This window comes from Platichthys flesus, chromosome 16 (genome assembly GCF_949316205.1).
Source record: "Platichthys flesus chromosome 16, fPlaFle2.1, whole genome shotgun sequence".
In the NCBI taxonomy this organism is placed as follows: Eukaryota; Metazoa; Chordata; class Actinopteri; order Pleuronectiformes; family Pleuronectidae; genus Platichthys; species Platichthys flesus.
In genome coordinates this window covers 13,340,034-13,367,802 of record NC_084960.1, presented here as the reverse complement: position 1 = coordinate 13,367,802, position 27,769 = coordinate 13,340,034, and the positions used below count along the sequence as shown (strand labels likewise).

Here is a 27,769-nt window from a genome sequence, read left to right as displayed (position 1 = left end):
ATGTTATCCCAGTGTCTGTGTGGGTTTGCTCTGGGTACTTCGGCTTCCTCACAATCCAAATACACGGAAACTGGGGTAAGGTTAATTGGAGACTCTAAAACGACTGTAGGAGTGATGTGAGCGTGAATCATTCTTTGTCTCTATTCTATATGTTTTCACTGCGATTCACTGGTGATCTGTCCAGGGTGTTCCCCGCCTGTTGCCCAAAGGTCAGCTGGGATTGGCTCCAGCTCCCTGCGGTATAAAGATAAGTGGTATAGACAATGGATGGTCACCTCTTAAAGCAATGTAAATAGGAAGTGTGTCTGCTTGGCCTTTCCTGTACTACCCAAGTGTGTCCTGGAATACAGCAGTCTTAGAAAGAATAATGTCTATCATCTCATTTTGTTTGTGTGTGTGTGGGTGTGTGTGTGAGTATATGTAACCAAACAAAAACCCTAGGGACTTACCGAGCAGCCTGATCTCTTGTTATGTCAAGAAGCACAAGAAACTGTCTTCCTCTGGCTGCTAATGTGGTGGCGTGACAAGTCTCCTTTTTGTGCACAAAACAAACACCACGTTATACTGCAGCTCAACATTTCAGGGCTAAAAAGAGTGTGTGAGTCTCACAGGACTGTCAAATGTTAGTATGACCAGAGTGCTGAGCTACTCAACCTGATTCTGAACACATGGAGGATGACTCTCTCTCCCCTGGAGGTCTTCCTGTGGGACCCTCGACATACTGCCTCTCTCGCTGCCCTGACCCACTTCCTCCCCATTCCACCAAAACCTCCAACCACCCCACCTCCGTGTCATGGCTGTGCTGCTGGCCGCCTGCCACTAGCTACTCCTTGCTCCTATCATATCTCAACTCTAAAACAGGTCTGCAGAAAGTAGTTCAGCCACGGCTCAGTTGCTCTCGCCCACAGAGCTACTGTTTCATTTGTGTGTGTGCGCAATGTGAAACGGTGAATAAGGCAACTGGGGACAATGGTTAATGGGGAGCGAAGACAGAACAGAACAGAGGCGAGCAAACCGAGGCCCGCTTGATGACAAACTCTCCAAAATGTGAGTCATAGTGTGTGTGTGTGTTGTTGTTTGCCCGTATGTGTCCTGGAGGATCATAGGATCAATGTCAACAAACACACAGAACATCCTGGCAGCGAGTCACAGCTAAGCCACATCAATGCACATGTTGACATGAAAAACACAGTGAAATCTAACCACACAGTCACAGAGTCGTGTTTGCTTTGTTTTGATGGTGAGGTGTTACTCTGTCTCACTAACTAGAAGGAAACTCATTTACACAAAGGCTTCCTGCAAACTACTGACATTAAAGACAATATCCATTCCCTGATATTCCCTGATATAGATTAAATATTTGATATAACTATCACTCCCTCCAAAAAAACATGGATCTGCCCCCTTTATTAAATCCTCTCTTAAAGTTAATGGGTTCTTGCTTGGCCCATACCTCACCCTTCCACCAGGTTTCAATAAAGTCGGTTCCGTAAATTGTGCGTAATCCTGCTGAGAGCAGTGAAACTCTTTCTTTCTTTCTTGGCAGAATTAATAACATTGTGATTAAGGCTGTACTTAAAAGTGCTCTACTTGGATACATAAATGGAGCAATAATTTACTTTGCCAATTTTAGATCATTTCTGCAATTTAGATTTTCATCCCTCTAAAGAAATAATAGTTTTATTCCACATCAGTGTGCTTTTGCTTTCCTTAATCTTCTCAAACACGGCAGGGCATGATTCAAGTGAAGGTCAAGTAAAGATGCACTGAAACGCTGAACACCATTCTCCGCAGAAGCCCTCGACATGACTAATCTTAGAACTCTGGCTTTTGCCTTAAATTACGTCACAGCTCAGTGAGCTCCGGTCTACATGAGGATGAGGTATGAGTGAGGTCACCATCAGAACAGCCCACCCCCACCCGCCTCCCCCTCCAAAAGTCTAGGCTGCCCACCACTGCCCGGAGGCACGGCACTGCCTCGTCCTTCCCGCATCCAAGATGGTTACACAAACTGACATCTGAATCCTGCAACACACAACTCAGGGCAGACGTCATTCAGTCTCTAACATACTCTCCTACCCCAAACTGCACGGAGGGATACATGTGGAGAAAAATAAAGGGAGAGAAAGGTGTAAAGTGGATCTATGCTAAGGTTGTACAGTCTCAAGAAAGAACGATAGAAGACGCGATTGATAGAACTTGAGAAAGAGGTTATGTTTAATGAGCTTAATGTTGCCCTAATTTGTTTAGAGGATTTGGAAATGCTGTGCAACCTTAATGCCAATACAGCAAATTAAATTGAATTAGGGAACTAAATTTACATATGGGAAAGAGGGAGGGAGAGATAAATGCGATGCCAGTTTCATTTTTGCCTTGGCAACATGGCATTGTTATCTGTCAGGCCAATAAAGCATCTTCAAAGCGAATGCAGACTTTTGGAAATGGGGGAGCCAAGGGAGGGATGTAGAGAATAAAGTAAGGCAGACAAGGGAAAGAGAGTCAGAGGGGGAGAGAAGCTGGGCCTGTCATCGTTTGTCACAGTAATCTCTCATGTGGGCGACTGCTTAAATTCCCACAGCACTCGTCTCAGCCGCATATCGTGCAACTCATCGCACCATCTTAGTGCGGGTTTGGCAGAACACGAACATAATGTGTGAATGGGCGAGAAAATCGAAGGTCTGAGAGGTAATGTGAGATGCGTGAAATTGAGTGTGTGCAGACACGCTGTGTGTTGCTGTTCCCGGCGAACGAGCGGATTTACATTGTCATCCTGGTGGTGCATTGTGCGCAACAATCGCCGGCTCTCAAACATAATGCCCCGGCTCTGGTGTTAACTCGCTTTCTGTGCTCATATTATAAGTGGAAATCCCTGCGAGAACTCTGCAAAAACCAAAGAGCACCAAACACTCTCACTAATTGCTGGCCCACAGAGAATGGAGGTCAATGCTATCGAGCTGTGGAAACACAGAAAAAAAAAACAGAGTGCTACCTTCCAGTTTAGATCCTTCAGTCACAAGAATTTATGTTTAAAGTACATTTATTTAGAAAATCAATCATGGAATACGATCAATACGTTCAGTATCTATGAATTTGGTCATAAATCAAATCACCAATCTACCTGAGATCAATACACATTTGAATGCACAAATGCACACACCCTTGTCAGGAACAAATGTCAGGCTCTCCTGTGGCCTCTCTATCACGCTAACCTCACTGTCCCCAGCTGCTCTCCTCATGCTTTCCATAACCTCAAGTCACCAATGGGGCCAATTATTTCTCACACATTCCATTTCGTGAGCTCTGACAGAGAGATTCTTTCGAACAGTCAAGTCACAACCACTTCAAGTGAGCTTGCTGTCTTATCAGCTGGTGGCCATGCTCTTCCATAGGCAAGGAGTCAAGTGTTAATTTCAGCCTCCAATCACTCTGGGTGATTGTGATCCTGTCAGGTCATGTTGGTTACTCTGTAGAAGCTGTGGTAAATTATAGCCAAATTATCATTGTATCCAGAGGGGGAGGCAAGAAGGGGTTGTCTGTACCCAGATTCCTTAGAAACGATTGTTTTCCTGGGGTTAACTGAGGATGTTTGAAGGTTCTTTCATCGACAGGATTTCTACCTTACATCTCCTCTTCTGACTAATCTGACGAATGTATACAAAGATGGACAGTGAATATTCAATTCTTCTTACTGTAAACACATTTTGCCAAAACAATTCATTACCATGCACTTGTCACCATCTTGCACAGTCTTCACAGTTATCTTGGTAAGGAGCCATGGTATTGTGGTTCCGCCGAAAAATGTCCATCTTTGAATTTATTTGAGTCTAGCCCAAGTCAGATCTACTCACATGGAGGAGGTAAGGTTTATGACCTATTCCTTTAAGATGCTCCAAAAGATGATTTGGATTCACCTATGGGAGCTGTTATAATCATCCATCTTTTTCATATGGTCTGTGATTCCGGCTCTCTAAAGACTCCAGCGCCCTATGAGTGTGCTAAAAACATGCAGAGACAACAGGGTTCGGTTCTCACTCGGGGCTCCCGGACATCTACAAACGCATCAAAGCTGCAATCTGGACCACTGCACCATGGTGTTTCGGTCTCTGAGTGATGGGGAAAAAGCTTGAAAGTTTTGGATGAAAAAAACTCATAACAAGCAGATTAGCTGTTCCTTGATCACTTCATACTGTAGGCACAAAAAAGGGACAAGAGAGCATTTGCTTTACTTCTGTGGATGATTATTTATTTTTGGATTAGTCACTTATTGAGCATGAAATACAAATATAAGTACAGTTTCATTTTATCTAGGCAAACAAGCTGACACTATGGCCCTGTCCCAATTCAGCCCTTAACCTACCACTTGGCCCTACCCCTTTGTTTTGCGTGTAACTGTGAAGGTGTAGTGTTTTTCTCTATGTGATTTAGGGGCAGTGGCCATCTAGCCCTTCAAACACCCCTTCAACCGTAGTGTGTTCAGGACCCCCCTAAAATCAAAGGTCCAGACGGAAAGGCCTGAGTGCTTTAAGAACAAAGAAGCAAGCGAATCAACATGCCGGGCACTGTGGGTAAAATCCAAAACTATAATCTTGCTAAAAAGCCATGAAATGTTTTTTTAAATCCTCTGGAATATCTTATTTTAATCCTGTAGCAAAAGGTAACATTTGTTTCTCCTCTGTCCTGTATATGAAAAGCATTTCCTGCTCATATTATAACCTTTCTATAGACAGGACTAATGTTGGACTAATGTTGCATTGAAATAATCAATGTAAACACGCAACTGACCTTGTATTGATCAGTAGATCAATTTGTCCCATTTGTCCTGCAGTTGTCAGATGTGTCACTATTATAATGTTGGTTGATATTCTTTGACAATGTAATAACGTTGGTTGGTTGCTGAAACTTTATCGATTGACGTCTCAATTCCTAAGGGAAGACTTTCTAGTCCTCTTCCTTGTGGCTCCGTTTGGAGGGGACACTCCCAGCAAAGTGGTTCTTCATATTTTAGGGCTAGGGCCAAGGGATAGGAATTGAGACTCTGGTAGATAAGTGAGAATGGTTTGCATTGTCAACATCATACAATCAGGGTTGCTCCAGGTTTCAACAAGTTAAATGTAAGTCTCTTTAAGGCTTAACATTAATACAAATATATAAGATGTCAAGTATGACAGCTATGAGGGAATATCAAAATCCATAATTGAAGATAAGGCAAAGTAGCCTAAAGGAGAATAAGCCAAGAAATGCTTTAGGGTATCTTACTTAAGGGTATCTGTCGTCTTTCCTAGAGCCAAGCCGAGCGTTCTGCTTTCCCCGAGCCAAGGACAGCACACACAGACAGCTGTGTTACCTTCCAAATTAAATAAAAAAAAGAATTTAAATTTGAGATGCAGGTTTTTTTTCTCTGATAACGGCCGTATGCTAACAAGCTGACAGCCCGGTGCCAAGCTTCTCGCAGCCATCACTGCTTGAGGCACTCTTTGAGACATAACTATGTTTAATACTCCACCATGGTCTGCATTGCTTTAATTAAACAGGGCTGTCTCGTCTCAGAGCATTCCTCTCATTACATTCATTACCACAGCGTTGTCCCATTTCCCCAAAATGGTCTCCAGCCACAAGCTATGGATCTTGGCCATGTTTAACAAAGATATGAAGGATGTTGAGAGGGGGGGAGGACAGGTGTGTTTTTGCAAAACCGATGACTGGTGGAAGGATAATCGTTGACAATGGCACATTGACACCGGGGTCTCGTCATCACTCCCCTCCTCTCTCTGTATTGCTTGTTCTTTCAGTCTCTCGCTATTGTTTGCTCTCCCGCTTTGTCTCTCTCTCTGTCACTCAACCTTTGTGTCTCTCGGCTCCTGAAATAATTTATTTTTTCCCCCCCTGCTTCTACGTCTCTTCCTTGACATATATGCCTGCATACAACACTAATAAAGAGATGAGATTGATACTGGGAAACAATTAGGGTCTGACTAGCAGCGTGCTGGACGTTTCCACCCTGTGTGGAATGATCTATCACTTCCTCAATAACATCTGACAGAGGCAGCCTGCTTTGAACCTGCCCACAATGAAAGGTCTGCCTGAACGTCTGGCGCAACAAAAGGAGAAGCCAGAGGAATTTGTTGAAGTATACAAGGCAGACACACACACAGACATGTACAGGATGTGAGAGTTTGGCATTCATCTTTGGTTTCATCTCAATGTCTGCTTAACACTGCAGCTCACTTTGAACAAGATGTGGGAATGTCTCAGTGGCAGCGCTGCCAGATGTGACCTATCTCCCATCCTTCCCACCAAAAGCTTTGCATGGGACGTCTCCGAAGCACTGACCCTATTTATGTTAATGTTTGTAGCTGAGACTGACATATTTATTACAGCCAGCTAGAGGAAGCTGAGCGGGGAGGCTGGTTAACAACAAATGTCACCATGCTGGTCCCGTGCCACACGTCTCTGGAGTGCTAAACCCCCGCCTCAGACACAATGATTGTAGGAAATGACAGCTTGCCACAAGAGTACAAGGTAACTCTGTTACAAAAAGGAAAATGAAAGTGATGTTAGCAGTTATGATCAATATAAACTTTATTTCTATGGAACCTTACAAGGTGCTTCACACGATTAAATACAGGAGCAATAAACGCCAGATGTTGCTGGGATGTTACGCTTACCTCTTTTTTTGATACTATTACGATACTTTGGTGGTGCTCCTAAATGTATTGTGATCAATATTACGATAAATAACAACTGTTTATCATCTGGCTTATATTTGCGAAAACAATGCACATCAGATGTCAGTCTTCTGAGATTGATTTGTATCTAGGTGTTCCTGCTTATCAAACTAGTGTCCGCCATTTCCTCCTTTCTTGCATCTGCTTTTTATTTTCTTGAAATATGATGACGTATGATGTCACATAGCAAAACAGCTCTTTCCACATTTCCTATGCTATAGGAAGCAAATTAAGCAACCTTATTTGAATTTTATCAATCCAGGAAGAATTTTTTTTATTCAGAAATTGTTAGAAAATATTGTAAATCCATTTTTTTCCCAGCCCTATAGTCTGTTTAGTTTGAAAGAAACATAATGCAGTCTTTAAAGCCCCACAGACATCAGGTACTATTGACGGACTTGTTTGCAAGTCTATGCATTAAGGTTCATTGGCTACAAATAAAATCATTACCAGACATAGAGGCCACAACTTTCCTGAAGCTTAATTGCCGTCTCTCAGATCCCCGGCACCAGCATCCTCGATACTTCAGTCCTACAATGTGGCCGAACAGGCATAACCTTGACTGCCGTCTGCATTGCAGTGAATGGCGGGGGAAAGACGTGTCCCTGTGCATGCCACCAGAGAGCTGTGCTGCTGCTGCAGTACAGGACACCTCTGCTGCACTCCCCTCCCCTTCTCCACTACACCTCACCTCTCCGCTGTATTCCCTCAATGGGACCAGAGAGAGGGGGAGACTCTGCACTGTCCTCTGACAGATGTGCCTGGTCCTATTCACAGACAATCACACAAACACAAATACACAACCTGTCCTTGAATGTGATACTGCGTCTGTCTTCGTCTCCTCTAAGGTGTACATTAATTCACCTTAGTGGACGAACTGTAATCGACACCCACACCTCTAGTTTCACAATCTAAAAGAAGAGGTGCACAAGCCTCCTCATGTGCACCTGCACACCCACCGCTTTGCCTTAAAGCCCACATAATTTTGTGGAGGTACACACCTGCCTCCATATGCAGCACACTCACTTTCCATACACTAACCATGTAAGTAGTTTCAATGCCCAGAGCTGAGAAACTATGAAAAAGCAGGAGTCGAGAAACAGAAGGAGGATAAAATTGGCAAGTGTTCAATCCAGTCACCTGTGTTTGTGCAGAGGACAGTGTGTGGGTAGAAGAGCAGGCGCGCTTACTATAGCACAGCACACACAGAGCCTTTAGTATAAGGCGATTGTTTTCTCCCAAAGCCCCGTGTTTGCTCTGCGTTTGGCAAAAATAAGGCTCACAGCAGGTGATGCACTTCGATCAATGATGCATTTTCTCTCTGACACATTCCACGACTGTGTCCATGAAGCCCACTCACTTCTATAAATAATCCCTGTGAGCCCGATCGTTGGCCGGGCTCCTTCTGTCTCGTCAAGAGGTTGGCAAACCGACTCGTGGGCTGATCCTGTGCCAGTGGACGAAAAAAGAAAAGAGAACTCGTGCGTGGTATCTGCACCCGCTCTGGTCTGCAGCATTATGAGCCTTCTTATGCAGCTCCTTCCCTCTGCTTTACTATTAGATAAGCATTTATCAACACGTTCACTGGCTTCGTATATTTGGACCAAATTAACAGCTTGTGGAAGGTAACTGAGTACCTAAGCTCACAGAGTTGAACTTTACTTGAGTATATCCACTTCACATCACTTTAAATTTCTATACTGCATTTCAGGTAGAACTAAAAACGACACTCAGTAGAGTGCATACCTCCAAAAGAGGCCCAAAAGTTTAAATCTGCTAGATTCTGACATTTTTTTATCCGCACCATATTGCACACACTCATAGATATCCATCTCCTGGTTTTTCATTAAGATTAAAGAATTATTCCAGAGTAAAACTGAAAATATGAAAAAATGCCATGTTATTTTGAATGTTAAAGAAAATGATCCATGCAAAAATCAAATGGGGTCTTTCTAGGCCCATGTTCCATCCTTCCATCAAGTTTCATGAAAATATTTATACCATTAATTTGGTGATCACATGTTAAATACAAATTAAAATGTAAAAGCCCACAACTAGCATGTATAGTACCAACCAATATAGATAAACAGATAGTTAGAATTATCTCCACCTCCACTCGCTATACTACACACTAAAATGCTGCTTACCCATTTATGCATCAGTAATAACAATCTAATTATGTCATAAATTAACGAGGTAAACAGTACCATGTTCCACTTTGCACAATGTGTACTTTGCATTTTAATAATGTATTTCTGTGACGTGTAACTGTTCTACACATTTTGATATGAACACGTCTTGCTGCAACGGTTAACGCTGACTAGCAATAATTAGCATGAGTGGAGACTGGAAACGGGCAGAGCTGCTGCTACGACGAGTCTCATTAGCTCTTTTCTTGCAGTGCTGACGACAAATGTAGGACACGGAGGAAGTGGGTGTGTTTGTGTAAATGCAAAGTGAAGGGAGGGTGGAGGGCACAGGAGCAGAGTGCTTCACTTTGCACCAGAGCTCTGGTTGAAGGTGACCTTGGCGTTTGCATGGAAATCCTGACTGGCAGCACTGCGGTGTAGAGAATCGACTCCATCTTGCACTGGCATGGTGGACTGATACAGATGATGGATTGGCGGTGGAATGAAATGTGAACAGAACTGGGGGGGTCGCATGCATCAGGAAAAAAGAAGGCGGTAGGCGTGCAGGGTAAGAGGAAGGAGAACAGCACTTCCTATTTTTAGGTCTGGCCACACTCCTTCCCTGAGAAGGGTGGGGGGGGGGGGGGTGGGGGGATTCCCTTGGAGAGAACTGCACAGCAGGAGGGGAGGTGAATCTGATGAGGATGCGTACGAAAACCTTGCTGATTTCGCGGCCTTGATACATGCTGACCCAGTTTCAACAAAAAAGCCAAGAGCTGCATGTAACACATGGACTCATCTCTCCTGGCGAGAATGTGTTATGGTGCCAAAGGTGATGTGAAGGTGACAAAGGGAAGGAGATTGAGGACAAATGGAGGGATCATCCTACCATTAAAATGGGGTATTAACTCTTCTGCTGTTTTGCTCTAAAGCAAGTTCTGTACAGTGTCTCATTCTTTCTTTTCTTTTCTTTTTCGTCCGGATTGTTATTTTCAGCTTGTGGGGATGTTGTAAGCAGAAAGCAACCGAACATATAATCGACACGATCCACAGTTCTTTGGTATAGAAATTGCTGTTTAAGGCCTCGACAAAACGCAGTTTAGTTTTTGCAGCGGGAAGCATCTTTTGTTCTCAATAGGCAGTAGGCGTTTTGCACACTGCAAGGACCTCATGAACTGGGCACTTGGGACGCAACGTCATTCCCGTTTTGTTTTCTTATTGCCCAGCTCGATGAATTGCGAAGGGAACTTTGCTCTGAAGAACAAGAACAGCCTTTCATCCTTAGATGCAGATCAATTGCACTTTTGTTGTAGCTTATATATAAAAAAATAAGTGAGCGTTTACTTCAAACCTCAGAGAACAAAACCACAGTTGAGGACTGATGATTCAGTGGTCACCTAATAATACCCCCCCCCCCCCCCAAAAAAAAAAAAAAAAAAAAAAAACTGCAACCGGCACTCAGCCTGATTGGGGCTTTTCGGGGATGTAGAATTTAATTAAGTCTGTATCAAAGGGAGGAAGGCACCTAACCAGTTTGATAAGTTTGATGAGTGAACGGAGCGCCATTAGGCTATTTTGGTTCGCTGTTGTGTTATCTCTTCATGTGGCTGACTTTACAACTGCCTGCGGAGCCCAAAAATCGTTGCACGCATTCTGGCAGCAGCCACAGAAAGCAGTAGCTTGAACAGGAGAATCACATCAGTGTTTTTATAAGAGGACATGGCAGTGCAGAGCCCTCTGCAGCCATCATTACCGTTCTCTGTAGTGAGCATTCCGACCTGTTGACCAGATACTACCTGGAGGACAACTCTAGCACCAACCACCACCACTTCCCAAGCTGCCCTGCACCACTCTGCCATTCCGCACCAACATTTACGTGGAGTCTCTTTAGAGATGCAACGTGAAATCCAATGTGGCACGTAGACAGATGCCGTATTCCAGTTGTAAAAACGATGCCCAAAGTCAAAGCATTACCCACATCTCTCAAGGACAAAAACGACTTTTGTTGGGCATCTGCTTAATTATGGAGAGAAGGGGGGAAGTGTAGAAAATGGTTCTCAGTGTCCTACAAAAAGGAGAAAAAAAAATTCCAATACAGAGTGGATGATGGTCTGGGTGTGTGGGGGAGTTACAAGGGCATAGAGGAGGAGAACCGGGGTCAGAACAGCTGCTCAGGGCTTGGGGTGGGGGGAGTGGGTTCAGTGGATACAGAGATACAGAGACACACAACATAAAGCTCCATTCATTGGAATGAACTATTTCCTCTCTGCAGTGACAAGCTCAAGTATGGCAGAGAACATCAATTTTGCATTTAACAATAGGCGGAAATTCTTTTGCTATAAAAAAAATATATATACATATATAATGTATGCTTTCACACATTGTGAATGAAATTCCTACGTGAGCTTGAAAGAAAAAGTCTATTGACATTTTTAGGGTCGCTGACGCCCATACAGTGGCGATACAACGGCTACTAGTGAGATCACTCCTCTCTTCATCCATCTGCTACTCACCCTTGATGTTCCCTCCTTCTTCCTTTTGGCATTTCTTGTCTAGATTTAAATGGACCCATGTGAACGATGCTTGATATCAGAGGTTCTGAGCCTCCTCACAGAAATATCAGAGTTTACGTTTGCCTATATGCAGAAATAAACCGTGCCTTCTTTCCTTATGTAAGTTCTGTAAATTTTGTGTTTTCTTATTTATGTTTTGTTAGTTTATGGTTAAACTGTAAATTAACAAGCCTTAATTACATCTTAAGAATCATGGCCATTTATTGTATATATATGAATCGGCAGATATATCGGTATTTGAATTTCATTACTCCCAAACATCGGTATCAGTCCGTTTTTTCTAAATAAGACTGTTATCATTCTTTCGTTGACGTTAATTCTCTTCAGACACACTTTTTAATATTAGTTGTTCAATTACAGGGCCGTACAGGCTCCTTTGTCACTTCCTGTACAAAGGGCTTATTGCGATTTAACATGCTGCATTTGTGAGCATCCATGCTGATTTACTACACTCATTAAGGAGAACACCAGCTCTGCACTATTGTACTATACAGTGTGCTTAGTGTGCAGCAGGGACTTAACAGTATTGTAACACTGCAGCAAGGTGGTGATAATGATACCACACCAAGTTTAACAACATGACGGTTGCTGTGATCCTGAGGAGGAAGTATGCAAGGCCTTCTTCAAAGGCTTTTCTGTTATTTCTCTGCTTCCCTTTGGGTTTGGAGCGCGAGGGCATGTGACAGCCATTCGGTAGATTTGTGAATTCAGAGGATATTACATTAACTTTCCCTGAGACCCACCATTGCTTTTAGTTTACTCTTGTGGGGAACAACATGTTTATATGGTAAATATTATACTTTGTATTTATATAGCACTTCTCTAGTTTTGAAGACACTTGTAAAGTGTGACATTTTTGCCCTTCACCCATTCACACACATTTCTCTATCACACATCAGCCACCCAACAGTCAGGGGCAATTTGGGGTTACTTGCCCAAGGACACTTCTGTACACAGAATAAGGGAGCTAGGGATTGAACCACCGACCTTTCTGGTTAGTGAACTACACCCACTCCAAGTCTTGAGTTACACACCTTTATTTTAGACTTTACCTTACAATTGAATAATCTACCTAAAAGGCTCTTGTGTGGAAAGAAAACCTTCTGGAGAAGACAAGTCTCCATAAAGTGACTGTGTAAACAGATTTAGGTCCCGGCAACATGAGTTACACCTAGATCGCCCACACACACACACACAAACACACACGCACACGCACACACACACTACATGATGCAAATTCTCAGCAGCTAATCTGTTCAAACATTAAGACGCCAGAAAAAAACCAACCATCTGTATAATCCTGTAAGATAGTGATCAGTGAGCAAACATTATGTCAGAGCAGGACTCTGGGAAGAGGAGGGTAAAGGATTTGTTCACTTTCGAGAACAACAGGAAACAAAATACCACATACATACACATTCAGCTCATCTAGATCTTCACCCCACTCACAGAGGCCTCCTGAGCTTTGCTCGTACCCTAACCAGCTCCCTCTGCATCCTGTCTTTCACACCCTGGTTTTTTCGTTTTCTAACAAGCACCTAATGTTATCAATGAAAATGCGTCTGACTATGTTTGAACCGAGATTACAATCACCTGCCAGTAATTGAAATTCATCATCGGTGACCTTTCCTTGGGGAAATTGGGCAGAGCTGAAATACAGCATTTTATCTTATTCACAAACCTGTCTGTGACAGATAGCAGGGAAATTATGAGCAAGGAAAGGAAACGAGACAAACCTAATACAGAAAGCACTCCCTCTCTCCCTCTTCCTCTCCTTGTCAACACATTCATTAAAGGATAACGTCAGAAATAGAGGGAGGTTCAGAGCTGCTGCAGATAGCGGAACTCATCAGGTGACGAATAAAAAAGTGGGAGGACGGTGGGGTGGGTCGTCCATCTTTGTTTACGGTCTATGGCTGAGCTGAAGATGGTAATGTACAGCTCCTTTGCAATTCTATAGGCCGTGACTAAGGTTACAACAGCAGCTGATTCAATTTAGTTGAGGTCTGTGAATCTGAAGCAGTCGTTACGTTTACATACTGTGCTACAGTCGGTGGTCTGTTGAAACAGTGACTCAGAGCGAGAATTGAAAAGATCAACTCATCTGAAAAACCCTGCTGATGCAGTATAGATGGTTGTAATTAAATACACTTGTCACACTGGTGGTTTTTCTGCTGAGGGGGAAAATAAATAAATGAAGGAGCAGCAACGTAGAGCTCGTCCACCATGTAACTGAGAATAAATAAATATATATATTAATATATATATATATATATATAAAAAAAACAAAATAATAATTATTAATTAAACTAGTAAATAATAATGATAAACCCTTGTAAGGGATTAATCATAATGGTTCAACTTCAACATACATACATTTATGCTATATATACTGCACCTATAAATGTATTCTGTATAAATGCAGTATATTACCATCTTAATAAATTAAATTGCAGTTACAGCCGGTAAAATGAATTACAAGACAGAAGTGAACATTATAAGAGCTGGTTTATTTGGCCATCATGAGCTGGGTAGCGTTTGAAATCACTTTTTATTTTACGATATGGTGTAATCAATTTACTGTCCACCATTTTAATGTGAGTGTGTGGATTCTGTCTCTGTGACTGAAATCACTGCTTTGTTCTCAAATTCATTTCTGTACTAATAATTCACTCGATAAAACTGAAATTTCATTTTACACATGTTGTAACCTCCGTGTCTCTGCAGCTCTCACCAAATGATAATACAATTGTAATTTACTTCTCACTTTTGAGTGTCTGTTATATAGGGCGCAGAGAACGGGGGAGTGATGAGTCAACTGAACACCCTGTTGCTAGTAGCAACCACTACTGGTCCAGGTCTGTAACACTTAAATTACACTAATACATGTTCTATCAGATCTGTGACCAAGCAAATATGGACAAGCATATTTTATGTACATATCTGCATATCTGTGCACCTGCACTATTGTACTTTGTAGTCTCTGGTCCGACTGAATTATTAATAGTTGGCGCAGGCTTTAAGCAGAACTGGAATTCGGTTATTCACAACATAAGTATAGAAATTCTTAATTTAATAGCCTTGAACTTTTTATATGATAGTTAAATAACATTTGTATTCAGAATTAATCATTTGTTCTACAGTCTCTATGAGCTAGAATTATGACGATCATGATCAGGTAAAAAGATGTGGGTGAGACCGAGGCCCGGCTCACCACTCACTGATTCTGGTACATTCAGTTCCTGAGCAGTGCAGAGGTGGCTCGAAGGACACCGGTGTCAGTGTGCACCAGCGATGCATGAAGGAAAACAATGGACGTGAATCATCCTGCTCTAACTCTGAACAAACTGAGCCAAAATGCAGAGGGGAATCAATACAAAAGGTTGATGAGAGTGTGAGAGGAGGTAGGTGAAGCTGTGGGTGTTTCGCCTCTGTGTTGTGTAACAGTCGCTAATTCAGACGTGAGTGGAAGGGCAGATGACGAGAGTGCTGATGGGTCATAGCTGGAGCAGAGTTAGAAAAGGAATGAAATAATCTTTTGAAATCGCACCTTTTTCCCTCACTCACTTGATGTTCTCGACAGTCTGTCAAGATCCATTTCAAATTCTATCTGTTATATGAGTGAGGATCCAGGGTGGGAAGGAGCTTCCATTAGTGCACTTACAGAGCATCTCTGTTTCTCTCTGTGTCTCTCTCCGAATGCTGAGTCAGCGTGATGTGAGCATGCAAGGTGAAAATATTCACCAGAGCCTGCACCATATTACAAAAGTTGGTAAAAATAAATAGTCTGTCATCTAGAGTGCTAATTCTTTGAAGGTCACCGGATGCTGGAGCTAATCCCGGTTGACATTAGGCAAGAGGCCGGGTACAGGTCGTCAGTGTATCGCAGAACTGAGAGTAGCAGCTTTCAGGCATGATGGCTGGAAAATGTTTGCACAATTGGGTCCAGACTTTCTCAATCAGGTTGCATGAAGAACAGGAAGAGCGCAGCAGGGGGTTCTCCACTCAGACACATTCAGAACAAGGCAGACATGACATCACCCGGACATTATCCAGAATCTTTACTAGGGGGCTGGCAGGAGAACTTCGGGAGAATGTACCTCTAACCTCGAACTCTGACATTTGCAGTGTCACATAAACATCAGGAGATTATCTTGTCAGCCGGAGTACCCACAGAAAACCAACAAAGGGAGAACATGCAAACTCTCTTCACTTAAAGACATGGGCATCAGGTCCACCTGTCCCTTAGTTTCCCCCCTTCCAAGCAGTGTCTCTCATCCCTCCAAAATAAAACCCGATACAGGGAGAAATCCTCACAAGCATCACCTCACAGATGTCCCGACTTCTGTTCGGCTCAGACAAAGCATGCACAAGCAAATACGGCCGACTCGACACTTTTTCCGGCTGATTGTTTGTCTTTCGGCTTCTGCTTTTCTAAAGTGAAGAGAAAACAATTTTCAGTGCCACATCCTCTTTCACTTTCCGTCATATGCTCCTGAAGCAGACAAAGCCGTGACTCTGTAGTTAGACAAAACAGCCCAAAATAAACTGAAAGCGATTATGGTGACTGTTGTGATTGTTCATTCTTTTAAATCTATCCAGCATTCTAACTGGTACCATGCACTCTGCCAAATAAACAAACAAAATGTTATACTTATTACATTTTCTTAAAAAACACAAACTATATATTGAAATGCATGATACCCTTAGCTTGTAGATCTCTAGTTTCAGGAGAGCCTGACTCCACGATGCTATTCTGAATGTAATGGCCTGTTCCACCGTCATTATGAGCATGTGGGAGTCGCTCTGCAGGTATGACTGGTTCAGGCCTGACAGACCTCCTGGGTATCGTTACAGGTTCATTTTTCACCACAGAAATGAGCGATGATACAGTAGAGCACACGTACGCTTGCAGCTGATGCTTGATGCAGACGCTTCAATCTGCGTTATGATGGAATTGGACGGATGCCTAAAGTGGAAAATCACCGGGTGGAGCAGTCAGGTGGCACTGCCAGTCTGCCTTCGGGGAATGGATAAGAATAGTTCCTTTCGGGGGGGAAGGGGGCGTTGATGCTAATATTGACACACACTGGGTGTTTGACCAGAGGCATGAAATTATGTGTCTCCTCCATCAAACACCATGCAAATGTGAAGAAATTGAAGAGAGATGACTCACTGATATGCGGCAGGCGAGAAGGTGCCCTCGGATTTACCTGTGGGTGTCGTTCAGACCAACACAAACACAAGACAGTGAGTGCAGCTGCTTTCAAGTCCCTACTACACACGATCCCTTGTGTAAGATTATCGACAAAGTCAAGTCAAACCATGGGCCTGAATGGTCTTCTGTTTTTATCTATCTACTATTTCCAGAAAGCTCAGTCTGTCTGTTGTAGAACACATGTATTGATACATTCATTATTAATGCATTTTGAATAAACAGGGGACCGGCGCTCTGCAGCGAGAAACAAATCTCAAAAGTGATGTTGTTGCTCAGGACAACACACCACAGCGGATTGACCATTTCGGGAGTGAGCTGCACTTTGTGTAGCAGCAAAGGTACAGCTTCAGGAATCTGGGGACTGAGTGTGTATTCGCCACGGCTCAATTACTGCAGGTCACTTTTTTGAGTTTCAGTGAGAGAAAAGCTGCAACCAGCCAACAGCCCATGTTTAGAGCAGGCACTCCACTAGTAAAAGCTAAAATGCCCGAAAGAAAAAAAGAAAATTTCATTAAAAAAGAAACTCTAAAGCTTAATTAACAAGCTACTAAAATCTGCCACCGACAGTTGTCGTTTCAGCTGGCAAGCGGTCGCTTGTGAAACGGGAGAAGCCTGCTTTCATCCACTGCTGTGTTAGACTAATTGTTTTAAAAATTACAAATTCGCCAACGTTAACATAGCAAACTGCATCATCTGCACAGGTGCAGCATCACCGGGGGAAAGATTATAAGCAAACGATAGATTCCAAGCTGCCAAGTGCTGCAGGTTTATATTTTCGAAGACGGAAAGGACCCACTTATTCAGCTGTGAGTGGGCTTTTAAGCTAATAGTGACCTGTTATCATGTGATGGACTGCAATTTTCACAGCTTGCAGGATTTTCCATTCAAGACATTGACGTTATTTTTAGGAGGTTTGTCCGTAAATTCTACCGTTAATTGTTTATTGTGTCATTTCTGGGAATAACTAGAGTTTTTTCAACCTGTTTTTTTGTGTAGTGGTGTCTGCTGCTGGCATGCACAGTACACGTGTGCTGCGTGATGTGTCGAGTACAATTTAACATCAGTCACACAGGGTCTGTGCTGCTGTTATTTTGCATTGCTGAAAGCTGGGGTCCCATAGGTGTGCATGCCCACACCACCACCACCACCACCACCATCACCAACCCAGTACAGGGGCTGCAGGGATATACTCAAGTATACAGCCCCGGCTCGGTCAATGACATTTCCACGCTACAGGCATCTGTTTCAATTTATTTCCAGTCAAGGGCTCCATCAACAGGAGATGTAGCAATTGACCTGATACGGCAAGCACGCTAATGGCCCTACATACATGACAGCCATAACATACAGGCGTATATCACCAGGCAGGGTAGGAAAACCAAGCCACTGCATCGCTCCGCTGCCGATCATGACTCCTGTCGGTCTGAGAATCAATACTTGAGGTAGAGGAGGAGGTTGTGGAGGTGACTGTCGTGGGCCGGGCTGGAAGATGCTCATGACTGATAGCCGGCTGCCAGGTTTCACCTATGCAGCGTTGACTGTGGGAAATGTGATCCTCTCTCTCCTCTCCCCCTCTATCTGTCTCTCTCGTGTCTGGCGGCCAGGCTGGGAGGGGCTGAGCAGGAGGAGAGGGAGGAGTGGCACATCCTGTTACAAGGACATGCATTCGACAACATTAGCAAACAGTGCGCGTGCATGTGCGCGTGTGTGTGGCTGAATGTATGCCTGTGCTTGGAGCCTGAAATTGCCCTGGGATGTGCAGGTTTGGCCTTCACCTATGTTCCAACTCTGGTGCTTCGAGCATCACTGTTTGATAAACTGGCTTATAATTGGATTGCTGTGCAGTTGACTGCTTATCTAATGGCACCCGGCCAGCCTCAAGATTCAGCTGACCATCACGTCAACCGTCCTACTCCTCCCCAAAGATCCTCTCCTCCTCCTCCTCGGCCATTTGTCTTTCCCCACCAGCCAACTGTATCAGGCTGTGTCACGTAAACACCCCTCACTCCCTCCAGCGTTCACCTTGACCTCTCCAGGCTTGTGTCAGCTATCTCTCCCTCTCTCTCTTCGCTTCTCTATCTTCGCCATCACCTGCTCCAGCTCCCCTTCCTCCTCCCTCCTGCATCCATTACCAGACCTCTGTTTCTCATCCTTTCATCTTCACTGTTTTTCATCATCTGCTCTGTCTGCGATAGCACACAGGCACACATTATGGGTCTGTGGGTCTTTGGAGTCTGCGGTGTTAAGTGGCAGGTAAGACAGAGGATGCACCATGGGGCCTACATTGTCGCCAGCACCACACCTCTTCCCCAGTATAAACAATAATGAACTGACACACACACATGCAAGAACACAGCCACAAGCAATGTAAACAAAGATGGGCAAATCAGGAGATGTGCACCTGTTTCCAGCCCTTTAACAGACACACAAATATGCACAACCTAAGGGAGTTTTATCAGTCTCAGCATGAGGTGTCTGAATGCAGTGTGAATACCGACTCCCCGCGGTGACGGAGGTGACTGACATGCATTAGATGAGCCTGATCTGTTTTTCTGTGTTTACCAGATTCAGCAGGTTCCTGGAAATATCCCCAATTTTTCACAGAAGCCGAACTTCAAACGGTAACAACAGTTACTGATTATTTAGCTCATCTGGAATCACACCGCTGAGCATACACACACAAAAACACACTCATACAGCCTCTGAACTGAATAAATGCATTTTGATTAGATAAACATGAACACGAGCAACTGATGCATATATAGAAATTCTTAGAAAATGGAGGATACAGAGCGATAAGGGTGCACTCACAGCCTACTGTGTTTACTCTGTCCAGTTCTCTGCCTAGAATGTCCTGAAATCTGTCTGAATACATTCACAGCTCTCCTGCACTGCTGTTTGCACCATGCTGCAGAATAAGATTATGACACAACCGCCAATTTCATGAGGATCGAGTCATTTTAGCAATGGTCTGCGTGTGCATTCATAGAGTCCTGGGAGAGAAGGGGAGTTCTGCTGATCTGGCTTCTAATTGGTTGTGGATATTCACTCTGCCCGTTGGGTAAACAATGAGGGTAACCCGTGTGACTGGAATTAAACAGAATATCAAATGAGTGAGAAAAAAAGAGAAGTGAGACTAGGATCCCGGAAAGCACAAGAACACAGACTTCACTCTTTCAAAGTCAATTTGTCAAATACTTAGCCAATCGCTAAAAATTGAATCAGCCAATTATTTAAATCAATTAATACTATTTAATGAATGTCTTACTAACTCGTCTTTATATCAACTTTTTTGACTTAGTAGAAAGATCAATCCATTATGTTTGATGTCATCTTGGTCTCTGGAACTCGTGAAGCAGCAATTATACAATAAATTAATCAAGAATCATCTGTCGAGGGAGAGTGCCACTTAATTAAGAAAATAAAACACACACACCCACATGCACGGCTCAAAACAATCCCTGTGACTGAACACAATCTGATGGACAGACACAGTTTTGTTTTGTCTCTCGAACCACTTATTACATGTAGCTTCAAGATGGCACATAACCACTGCTTAAAAAACACACACACAATACACGCACACTGTCAAGGCAAACAGGATCCACCCAGTCTTTACACAAGTACTATTTTTCAGTCTGAAAACATCTGGTGGAAAAATCCGCCTCTGTCATTTCAGACCTCTCATGGATGAAGAGACGAGGCCTGAAACGAGGCCAGGCAGGCAGGAAGAGGAGCGCCCTCGCGGCTTCACTGAAGCATGTGCATGCAAAATGTATGGTTTCACTCTCTCTCGCTCTCTCTCTCCCTCCCTTCATCTGCGCCTCACTTCCCCGACTCTGCCTGCATCCTCCCTGCTTCGTGACTGAGCTGGTGGGAGAAGACGGTTCAGCATTACAGCCAGCTGAAGGTGCTAATGGTGTGTAGCTGCAAAACAGACAGTGTCCTCTCACTCGGGCTGATTTCGCCATCTTTGTCCTGCTCTGCCTTTTCAGGCTTCTCACCCTCTCGGGCTGATTAACTCCTCTTCTATCTTCTTATCTTTCCACTGATGAGCAACGTTGACATTGATCTGTATGTAATTCCCAAACTGCTGGTCCAGCACGGGGCATTTAACATCCAGGACATGCGTAATAGGCGGTATTTATTGAGATTTATGTCCATGTGCTGTAAGGGCAGGAGCCTGACCAATTTTACAGTTTGGGTGATCCAAATGTGTATAATGTTGAAAATATATGCATTAGATTAAATACATATATTTTTAATAGATAAATAAAAACAATTTGAAATATTTGTATTACTTAAATAAAGGCAAATTATTTTATTATAAAAATATTTTATTATTTGTAACTAATTTTTTATTTTTATTTTTAACTAGAATGCCACTAAAGAGAGTGCATACCTCCGCCAAGGCCCAGCAGTCCCCTTTATAAAACCACCTTTAAATTCACAAGAACGCGATCTTTATTTGGCTCATGAATGTCACCTAAATATGCTTGATATTTTTTATAAAAATTAAAAAAATATATGTTGAAGAACTCCCTATCTCACAATGTTAAACAAAGGTCCTGTTCCCAACCCTTGTTATTATTCAATGGGTTGTTCTCAGATTTTGTGTAATACTGCTAACAAACAAACAGGCTGGGGGGACACATAACCTTGACAGAGGTATGATAGTTCTTTGATAAACTGTTTATCAAATTTCCTTGTCATACAGGTTTGATGGTGACATTTTAGGAATAATTGCCAATTTATCATTATTCCATCGGACCCCAACAATCCACATCCCTTATCCCCCCCAGGATCTGAACAATCAATAAGTCACTTTTGTGACCATGAATGTCCAATAGACATGATCTATGATATAACTGCTGATTTTTTCATATTCAGTGGTAAGCAAAATGGTTGTGAAAATCACTGTTCTCCTGTAACTCGCAACAAACAAGCTAGTTTCCCCAAAATATCCAAACTAATGACACATTCTCTTCTCAATTATCTGAATCAGTTTTCCTATTTAAGAAAACATTAATGTCCGCTCAACAATATCATCCCGTTTGAAAAGATATGGCTACATTTAAGTCTTTCAAAGACAATTAATGAGACTTGTTTCAAAACAAACTGATCTAATTCAAAGTTCCCAGCGTAACACAATCCAACTTCGACAGCTATAAGCGTTTCCGATGTGATGCTTTCGGAATCCAATGTTACGCGCTCTGATTTAGTTTAATTGAGTTTCTTGTGTTTATTTTGGGCGCCTGCTGTGTGCCACCCACACCTCCTAGCAACCGCCAACCCGCTGACAATCAGAGCTGCACACACTGACCTCGATTCTCCTTGATTACCAAACCAACCTGCCTGTCGCATGTCTAACCTTTTCACACATTCAAAAGAATCATGCACTCAGAGTCTACTGCTCAGAGACAAGCATGCACACAGACACTATCCCCGTGTGGACACCAACTAAGCTAAACGTCTAATTTTAACTCTTAACCCTCCTCTAAATGTAACCTAAATCCTCAAACCTTGGCCCTGTGAGGACGCAAATCTCGTCCCCAATTGGGTTAGTGTGTATTCAGCCACCGGGATTTAAAAAACAATCTCACACATCGAGAGAAATAAAATGAAATTGGATTCCAGTTTTACAGACTGTGAGCGTGCACACCTCTGCCTCCATCTAAAAAAAGGGCTCATGATAACGAATGCTCCTCTCCCACACGCTGTCAGAGGTGTTGACTACTGGGTCACCCTGGGCTCAGAAGCTGCACCCGCTTACTCAGACTGACCTGCTCTGTCTGTTCAGGCTAATTGGAATCCGCCATTATACATACTGTGGCATTAATAAGGAATAAGGTGGTCAAATAGAAAGGACACCGTGGCTTGATGGGAACTTATTATTAGACTTGCAGAATCGCTTACCCGTTTTATCCCACTTGTTAAGACATATCTTTTCATAAAAGATTTTACCATGGGATGTCACTTACTTTTATAATCTGTGTCTTTATATCTATAATAATAATATGTAAGTTTTATTATGATTGTTGTTTGCCTCATAATGTTGGTTGTAGAGCACTTTGTTACTTGTTATGAAAAGGGCTCTACAAATAAAGTTATTATTATTATTATAAAAAAACGTGAGCTTTTTAGCTTTTCTATGTTTTTTGGATTTGGGTTTTTATGACGACATTAACCACTTGAGAAACAAATATTACAAACAGCAGAACAAACAACATACAATGTGCAAGACCAAACAATAAACAAAAATAGATAAGTAGTAAAAAAAAGTATCAATAATTCATAGAACTCAAATTCAGTCAGAGATGTCAGTTTTGTCTATAGAGTTATGAGTGTGTGCACTGTGGAGTAGATCCATATATTAATCTGGATTAAGTGAACTTCAGTGTGGTTTCATGAGGAGACTGTCGGTGGAGTAGGCGAATACAACCAAACTTGGAGTCACCATTTATCAAAAATGGCTGGCAGTCTACTACAGCAAAATATGAAAAAAATGAATAGTTGTTTTTTTCGAAGGTACGGCGAGTTGAACCACAGGGAAACTACCGTGCTGAGAGGATGTGGGCTTCTCAGCGCTTGTTTTGCACTGCTTTGACTTGTATTTATTCTATTTGTGACTTATTTTCCATCCGTCTGTGTGCTGAAGGTGCTTTCTTCTCGCTGAGAAGCTCAGCTGGAGTTGCAACCCCCATAGAACCAGAAATGAACATGAGTTGGTGGAAATAATGTGCATTAATAGTTCATCATTAGCCAGGATCAACTGTCACTCTGGGTTGCTCACTTACAGAGTTGCTACAGTTGCAGGAGCTGGAGCTGGGGAGTTTTTTTTTGTTGTTTACTTCCAGCACTTGTTGCAAATCTTAAATTTCAGTTTTTTTCCCGTAATTTTTGGTGTATGCTAATTTTAAAACGTTTGCTCTAACTTTTATAATACTTATTGTAGATGCAGTTGTATGGAAGGCAAAACTCTTGTTTTTTTGGTTTGTGACTTTTGATTTTATTCCATATTTGCTATTGAACTAGGCTTCTACATGAAATGGACGTTTGCATTGCTCTATAAAAAAGATTAGCTGAAATATGATGAAGGTTGAACTTGAAGAAGATGGGTATTTCCAAACTTGGAATGGTTTGGAAAAAAATTGCCAATCTGAATCTTCTTTTACTTTACCTTATTTTTTTCAAGAAGATCCACATCCATGACCTCCACGTCTGTCATCACGACCTCATGCATTTCCCCCTCCCTTATTTTCCTAGCCCCCGGGGAGAGCTGATAGCAAAGTATCAGATTCCACAGTGTCCCCGTCCCCATCCCCCCCCCCTCCCCCCCGAACAGATAGAAAACTGGGCTTGCATGAGACCCGTGCACCAAATCCTCCAGACCCCAAAAACGCAGATCTTATATATTCTCAAAGCTGAGTGAAGCCTCTCTTTGTCAGTAGCTACACGTACTGTGCTCTGCTGCAAACACACAGAGCAAAGACCATGTAGACACGTGCACCGTCTAGAGGAGATGAACACACAAATGACACTGACACATGCACACAAAGCTTTCTCTGTGCAGCAGTGAGTATGTGTGCATTAGTTTACAGCATTAGTGGAATGTGAGAGTGACATGTCCGTGCTTGCACTGTAACCTGCAGAAAGACACCCCGCGGCAATGCACACTAGGTCACAGGCAGTATGAACGAGGACACGGTGGCACAACAAGCAGCTCGACATCTTTGAAACAAGCACGTGGCCTCGGTAACATCTGTGCAGGATTTTAGATCAACAGTTGCTCGTACGGAGGAGGAAAGGGAGAGGGCTGGGGTCTGTTTGATTCCGTGTCATGGTCAGGTTGTACGGTTGTCGATAACGGAGCTTGGGGTGTGTGCAGCCACCGGAGCTAAACACCAAAACTGAACCCTGCGGGGCATTCACATCAGAGAGGATGATGGACCAGCAAACCTGTGACTAATGGCTGCTGTCTGGAGGACATCAGTAAAAACAAACATTTTAAAATAAAACCAAATTAATGAATTATATTATTAGTAAAACAGTATCAGTCACTCATTGACTCCATAAAGACAATTTAATTGTTCACAAAATCTTGCTCTTATCAATTAGGCTACATACTCAGCTCATGAGCTGAAAGCCCAACATTTCCTCATCTCCTGCCATCTGTGCCAGGCCAAAAAGAAAAATGGCACCATCTGTGAATCTCATTGGCGACAATCAGCCATAGTGGCAAAAAGGAATACAGAATAGCCCTGCAGACAACAAGCTCCTTCATGCACACTGGCCCAAGGCGTTGATTACTATCGATGATCAACTGCTTCTGTCACAATAAAACTTAAAAAAAAACAGATTAGTGTTAGAAGTTCAATCAGACCTTACCGCTGCAGCCGCACATTAGAAACTTCATGGTGTCATCATATTTTAGAAGCAAGACTTCTCAGTTTGACTTCTACACGAGGCATCATGCATGCACTTTGCATCAGTTTGCAATGCATCGAGTTTCACAGTCAAGCCGAGCCCAGCTTGTTTCTTTGTGAGGCTTCACTTTAGCACAGCAACGCTCGGAGCCAAAGATGAAGTCAGCCTGGTAACATGCTAACAAACTCATGTTATACTGTGCTCCCCATCTTGCATTAGCATTCTGAAAAAACCTTGACTAAAAAGATTATAGTCCTCCTGAGCTGGCTTGTTCCCTCTGCGAATTATTACTTACACAGCTTAGATTTAACTGACAATACAAGACCACAATCACCAACTTGTTTAAAGGTATTATTTCCCTTTTTCTTGACAGGACAGATCAAGGACGAAACGGGGAGAGAGAATAGTGGAAGACACAGAACAAAGAGTGGATCATCACCAACCCTCAACTTGAGCCTGTACAGTCTATGCATGACTACACCAAGTGAGCTAGGTAATATTTGGCTAATTTTAACGGATTGTGTTATACTTACAAAATATGAAGTCCTGCTTGTTATGTGACTGAAAACTGCAGCATGATCATAATCTAATCTCATGAGATCAACATCAACTGCAACGTGATAATGCTGCTTTTTCAGATTTTTTAGACCCCAAAAGCAAAACGCAGAATAGTGTGTAGTTTGTCATTCGGAGCGGGTGAATGCATCATTCGGAGTGGGCGAACGACGAATCGAGCCCACGATCACAAAAAGTATAAATAGGCTGAGCTCGGTGGATGACAGCATCTTTGACGCAGTGCAAGGTTACACGGAACACAGGCGCGCAAAGCACCGCCGTGAAAAGATGAAAGCGAATACAGCAAAGCGGGAGCAGCAAGAGCCCTGAAACAACACCGGCATCCATTCCGGCAAGGGAGGCAAAAACGAAGAAACCACACACTGCAAGACAACCAGAGGGATTTTTTTCTCCAGTAGCTCCACATGAAAAGTCTCTGCTCCAGTCTATGGGAATTCAAACCTCCAAACACAACCTTATACACTCTTGCATAACCACCGCATTTGGACCCGTGGTGAGATACGACCAAGGAGCGCAGCAGTTTGTGTGTTCAGTTACAGGGCGAACCTTGACTAATGCAACCAGCATACTGCTTCACCTTATAATAACTGTTATGTGTTAACATCACACCAGCTCTGACACACCTCGATGCAAATCTACCCACAAGGTCAGATGGCCTGAAGCTGCAAACACTCCTTCCTCTGTCCGGCTGCTCTCTGGCCTCATATTCTCCCAGGATGCAGTTGTCCAGGGGATTCAGTGAGGAGAGCTACTGTCCAATGGAGGCTGCTATATTCAGCATTAACATTCACTACTGTCACTTTCTATACCGGAGAGGCTCAACTGAAAATGACCACACACATGCCGGGAAAGCCACAGATACACACACACACACACACACACACACACACACAATTGTCCTTATCCATCCATCACACTGTTCCCTCTTCTAATTGTTCTCTCCTTGTTTAGATCTCAGGCACCAGACCACCGTAGGCAGCGGGAGGAGGAACAGAAGAAAGAAAAGATACGGACATGAAGACAGTGTGCTCCCTTCTGCAGGGTCAAGACTAACAGATTGGCTGTTTGAGGAAATAAAAAAAGACCATTGAGGACATGGCACAGGTCTTCCTCCCTTTTCTGGTCTTCTGATTTAAGATGCATTTTTAAAGAAACAAACGGGCTCTTTTCTTTCTGTGGGATTACCTTGGGAAGACAAGGGATTCACTATTATGTCTGTAATGTATCAAGAGGCTCAGTGAAAGAGTTTCCAATCCCACTTTATACCATCCATCCATTATCGATACCGTCTATCCTTTAGGGGTCACGGGGGGGTTGGAGCCAATCCCAGCTGACTATGGGTGAGAGCATATAACAGGGCAGACATATAAAGAGAAACAACCATTCAAGCTCACATTCACACCTTAAGACTATATCCAATTGACCTCGCACCATTCTGCATGTAGGAGGAAGTCGTATTACCCAGAAAGAAACCCACACAAACACAGGGCGAATATGCAAACAGCCAAGCCGGGATTTGAACCAGAAACCTCCTTGCTGTTAAGTGACTGTGCCTCCTCCCCATCATGTACAACCCACTGACACAACTGCAGCCTATGGCGGGAAATATATGTTCACACACTAAAGTCAATAGGTGAGACTGTGACTTGAGTGCTCCAGAGAAAAATGACACGAGAGCAGAACATGAAGCAGAGAGAGTTTCCGATTGAGTGAGTCGCACGTTTTCTTGTTGGGCCGTTTTCCACACCGGATGAGTCAATCTGCTAAAAGAAATATATTTTTTCCCGTACAAGACGATTGCAAGATGAACAAAAATATGTGTGCAGAAGCGAAACGTGTAATGTTTGCTGCTGCCGATGATTCATTCGTTCCGATGTTTACAGATTCTGTACACGTACGGTGAGTGAGTTGGGAGAGGAGCCTCTGAACGGACTGCAAGTTCATGTCGCTGAGATATAATCTGTTATCTGTCACACTGGAAAACATTCAATGACTGTTCTGAAGATTGTCTTGTATTGCCGGAGGTTTTACCAATACGCCCGTTTATGCCCCGAGTTTACAAACTACCTGATTAACCGACTCCGGTACAGTTTTCTGATGCTCGATGCTCTGATGCTGATG

General features: G+C 43.1%; 1 protein-coding gene and 1 long non-coding RNA gene across 4 annotated transcripts in view; one reads left to right on the top strand and one right to left on the bottom strand.

Annotated features, from left to right (window-relative positions):
• LOC133970975 (uncharacterized) overlaps window positions 1–27,769 on the bottom strand; it is a gene marked incomplete at its 3' end in the record, with an annotated part of 129,961 nt that overhangs the window by 28,994 nt on the left and 73,198 nt on the right.
• LOC133970424 (uncharacterized) lies at window positions 917–26,955 on the top strand. Of its 3 annotated transcripts, none has more exons than XR_009924299.1 (3): window positions 917–1,047; window positions 25,446–25,565; window positions 26,600–26,955. It is a non-coding gene; the product is annotated as an uncharacterized LOC133970424 (long non-coding RNA). The 3 variants fall into 3 exon arrangements; XR_009924300.1 differs by having other exon boundaries at window positions 924–1,047; window positions 25,451–25,565; XR_009924298.1 differs by lacking the exon at window positions 917–1,047 and adding an exon at window positions 20,280–20,564.